Consider the following 5,170-nt stretch of genomic DNA (forward strand, 5'->3'; position numbering starts at 1 on the left):
TACGTGGACCGAGTTCGACGGAACGGCTGGTTCGACGTGGAATGTCAGGCGATTTGGGACGAGAAGAAAGCAGCGCGGGACAAGTGGCTGCTGCACAACACCCGTGGGAACAAGGAGTCGTACAAACAGTTGCGAAGACAGCGAACTCATCTCTTTCGGGACAAGAAGCGCCGCCTGGAAGAGTTGGAGTGCCAGGACATGGAACAGCTGTATCGCTCCAACGAAACGCGTAAGTTCTACAAGAAACTTTGCCAATCCCGGACTGGCTTCATGCCGCGAGCCGAAATGTGCCGGGATAAGGACGGAGGCATCTTGACGGACGAGCGTGGAAGCAGCACTTCGACGAGCACCTGAACGGCCCAGAGGCGGAGTATCAGGGCGACGGGGGAAACGACGTCAGCGGTATGGTGGACGGCGAGAACGAGCCAGCACCCACGATGAGGGAAGTTAAGGATGCCATCAAGAAGCTGAAGAACAACAAAGCAGCGGGTAAGGATGGTGTTGAGTACCCCTCGTCTGAGTGCCTAGTCAAATGACAGCACAAATACATTCAACGCACATGATGTAACATACCTTAAATAAACCGAGCTTGCGCTCCAGTCGGTCTCTTTTTACCGCTGAACTCCAAACGGACGACATCGTACTTTCTGCTCTGCAAACCTTATCACAACACAACTCTCATCTCTAAATCCCGGTTATTTTAATTGGCGACGAAGGAGTGAAGAACTACGCGAGCGTTTTTTTTTCTTTCGGTGGTGTATTTAATCGGACAGTTTTTTTTTAAATCATTTTTTCCTTTGCGGGATTGAAACGATCGTCCTGTTCGGGTGAGCACGCATCGGAGAAGAAATTTGCTGGCCATTGTGTGCGAGTAGCGGTGGCACCATTTTGTTTTCTACAAACCGACGCCGAGTGAGCAGCAGCAAAAAACCGAGGATTCTGTCGGTGTGCCTGGAAGTGCGGTACCTGTTGGCCGGAGATTTGCATCGGAAAGGTTGCAGCACGGCGAATTCCGTGGTTCGGGCGGCAAGTGGCACGATTTTGCGCGGCGTATTCCGGTGGATTTTTGCTGATTCGGTGCGGTGAAGGTTCTGCTTTTTGCGGTGGTTTGGAGCGTCGGCAGTTCCGGCGGCATTTTTGGGACAAAGGAGAGCGTTCGTTGGCGGCGGTGACCAGGCGATTTGTTCTTGGACCGGGAGAAAGCAGCTTTGTGAGGCCAAATTGCCACGGTGTAATTCAGCTGTTTGAGCCGGTGCACAAACTTTTGCTTCGCTGAACGACGTTTTCCTGTGCTGGTGCACGGTGCGCACGACGAGTTTGTGCAGGAGGTTAAGTTTGCTTGCTGGCAAAGGCCGGGTGCGAGATCGGTGAGTAGCAAGCTTTTCTTTGATTTGATCCCTGGATTTGCAGTAATAGAGATTTTTGTGTGTTTTCTTTTTATTTTTTCTTTGGGAAATTTGGAATTTGATTTTTTTTTACCTGATTTTTGATATCAAGACATGGGTTCGAACGGGTTAGCTACCTCTATTGAGATGTTTAGAAAGGGTACGTCATTTACGGACTGGTCAGATCGACTGGCCTATACCTTTCACGCAAATCAAGTTGCGGCTGATCGCCAAAAATCGCATTTTATGATGATTTGCGGTCCTTTTCTTTTTTCGCAATTAAAACTGCACTACAGCAAAGATGAGTTGGATAAAGCCTCTTATGCTGACATTGTGTTAAAATTAAAGCAAAAACTGGACAAAACGGAGCCGGACTTAGTACAACGCTTTCGTTTTAGTCAGCGAAACCAACAACCTGATGAATCCAATGAGGATTTCGTGCAGGTGGTCAAGATGCAGGCGGAATTCTGTGGTTTTGGGGCGTTTAAGGACGTGGCCATTATGGACAGGGTCCTGGCGGGTCTTCTTGACGGGAATCTCAAAGAGAATTTGCTGAAGGAGGAAGGTTTGACTTTGGACAAGATGGACAAGTTCATCACAACATAGCAAAACAAAACGTTAAAGCGTTAAACAATCAACCTGGAGGATCTCAATTGGGACAGTACAGTTACTTTACACCAGAACAGATTCATTACATTCAAAAGACAACAACACAAAGACAAGGGTCTTCACGGTACGGAAATTACAGACAAAATGATGGGTTGCAAGGGCAAAATTTTCCAGAAAGGCGAAACAATTCCAGATTTCAGCCTTATAAAAACTACAATTCTGATTCTCAAGTTTACACTAACCGAAGGTTCAATAACCAAACACAACAACAAAGGTATTTTGACAAAAGCTATGATAGGAGATATCCTCAGACTAGAATTTCGTGTGATTTTTGTGGGAAAATGGGTCATTCTAAGCAAAATTGCTTCAAACTTGATTACTTTAACAGACAATTTGTGAATTTCATGGGTGAGAGTACTGCAGATGATTATTCCTGCAATGAAGGTGGTGAAATTGAGTACGCAAATGCGGAAATGTTCAACCAAATAGAAAACTTTCAAGATAATAACGACCAATGCATGAAAATTTTTACTGTTTTGAACACAACATATGTTAAGCTGGATGAAACACAAATAGAGGACCAAATGGTTGATTGTGAAGTTGATGATAGTTGCTTGTTGAATGACAGCAAATTTTCTATACCAATTAATGATGATAGTTATGCTGACATTGAATTGAAAAGTTTGTTTACCCCGAATTGGGAGGATGATTCGATTTTGGATTTGAACGATTTGTTTGATAAAACTTGTTATAATATTGATGAAAATTGTGATAAGGCCCTGAATTGGGATGATAATTTGTTTTGTGGTTTTGGATTTTTACATGATGAGAACATGGAAGGTGGTGAACAAGGTGGTGAATGCGAGAATGTAGGTTTTAATGAACTTTTAGCAGATGTCAGCGTGAGTTTTGAAGGTGCCCCAAATTGGGAAGAAAATGTTGTGTGTGGTTTGAATAATTTATTTTTGTATGACGATGTTTTGGATATAAAACAAGATGTGATGTTGGAAAATAACGAGGGTTCGATTGAACATAATTTTGATATCAAAAGAAATATTTCAAGCAATGCGATAGCAGCAAATTTATATTATACCTCAAATTGGGAAGACAGTGACAATTTTGATTTGGAATGTTTATTTACCACTAATGTTAACTCAAATCAAGCAAATCTTGATACCTGTGAAAGTTCGGACAAAAGCTGCTGATTGGCAATGATGGTTGTGGAATTGAGTGTTGTATTGATGATGTTCAGAATTTGATTTTAACCCCAATTTGGGGAATGTTTCAAGAAAGTTCGGAAAGTGTTTGTTTTGAAAAAGTATTATTTGACGAAGTTTCTGAGATGTCAGGGCGAAAAGGTAGTAGTTTGAGTTTAAAGCTATGTAAATCTAATTTGAAAAACGAGTATGATATGCAAAACATTGAATTGATGATAATATTTTTGATTATGATTGCTATAATTGTTTGCCAAAATGGGTTTAAAGCTATACAAAATTCGTTGTTTCTGTACGAACTGATGACTGAAATTTTGACGAGCATTGCAAATTTGCAATTTATTTTGATTTTGAGTAAAGGATGTGCTAAAAAGTTAGACAATCGCTTTGTTGACGATTTTTGTGGTCGGCATGATCAAAAATTTGTGGACGATTGCTGGTTGTTAAATGACAAAGTTGGCAAACCGCTATATTTACAAAGCGGGAAATTGAAATGTTTACAAGTCATCTATGCCAAATCATTAAATCTGTTATTTGGTACACAATTGAGAAACAACAAGTGTTGGACAGGAATCTTATTAAAAGCATCAAACCAAAGCTGTTGGTTTGTTTGCTTGAATGTAATTGTTTGCTGGACAGTTTGGCAATAGTCATTGTGTTATTCATATTTTTGAGATTAGTTTTCTCAATTTGTTTGCTAAGAAACCTTATTCGCGGGCTGACGAAAGTGACGAATGGAGAATTCCATAATTTTAGTTTGTTGGTCATTTGTTCAATTCAGTTCATTAATTTTGTTCAAGACGATGATTGTCTGTCATGGAAATTTAGTTTAATTTCAAATAGTTGTGTGTGCAATGGTACATTGAATGAAAAGCAAATTATAAACAAGTTAAACTATAGCATACCTAAAACTAAAACTTTTCAAGAGAAGTGTTTGACAGATGATCAGATAGTAGATGTGGAAACTCAATGGTTTCAATGGAAACTTTTTGAAAGGGTGGTGAATGAGGTAGTCTCTTTAACTTGGGACATACCTAGCATATATTTTCATAAAATAGATCAAAATATCTTGATTCCATGCATTGTTTGCATTAATTCTCAATCAAAAATCCACAATAGTGATGAATTACTTGTTGTTTCAAGGTCCATTGGCTTTGTTCACAGGCTTTGTTTCTGTCCTGAGTTTTAGAGTTGTTTTTACAGTTTTCATTATAAATGTCCTAAAACAATTTTATTTGTATTATAAACAGATACTCGTACAACACGGTTCCCAGTGGAGCGAGGACAAGAAAACGCGATGGCGCCTAGTAGCACGAATCGTCGTGTTGTGGACTCGAAGGAGATGTGCTGTTCGTGGTGACTGGCAATCAAAGAAGTTGCTGGTGGAGTGCAGCAAACGAAATGACCTTCTACTGAAGACGAAATGCGAAACAACATGGAGATTTCGAACGAGGACACGGGTGGTGCTGGATGCGGCAGAAACCGTCCGTTTAGGGATGTCTCTGAACGGAAAGGAACAAAACGTAAAAAACGTAAAAGGAATACTTCTAACAGTGAAATTATCTGCGGTGAAGACTTTTTTACAATTCCTGAACACTAATTTCTTTCGAATTAGAACAAAACGTTGAATTAGATTTTTGTTTGATACTTAACCTTGCTTTATATAAATTACATTGTTATCATTTCATTAATGAGTTCGTTAACTTTAGTTTTAAGTAAAGGGGGGAGGACTGTTGAGTACCCCTCGTCTGAGTGCCTAGTCAAATGACAGCACAAATACATTCAACGCACATGATGTAACATACCTTAAATAAACCGAGCTTGCGCTCCAGTCGGTCTCTTTTTACCGCTGAACTCCAAACGGACGACATCGTACTTTCTGCTCTGCAAACCTTATCACAACACAACTCTCATCTCTAAATCCCGGTTATTTTAGATGGTATCGGTGCTGAACTCATCAAG

General features: G+C 40.4%; 1 long non-coding RNA gene across 1 annotated transcript; it reads left to right on the forward strand.

The window, feature by feature from the left end:
- The first annotated feature begins 505 nt into the window (after window positions 1-505).
- LOC119765322 lies at window positions 506-4,833 on the forward strand. Its single transcript, XR_005276645.1, has 2 exons — window positions 506-1,367; window positions 4,459-4,833. It is a non-coding gene; the product is annotated as an uncharacterized LOC119765322 (long non-coding RNA).
- Window positions 4,834-5,170: the final 337 nt, after the last annotated feature.

This window comes from Culex quinquefasciatus, chromosome 1 (assembly GCF_015732765.1).
Source record: "Culex quinquefasciatus strain JHB chromosome 1, VPISU_Cqui_1.0_pri_paternal, whole genome shotgun sequence".
NCBI classification, from domain to species: Eukaryota; Metazoa; Arthropoda; class Insecta; order Diptera; family Culicidae; genus Culex; species Culex quinquefasciatus.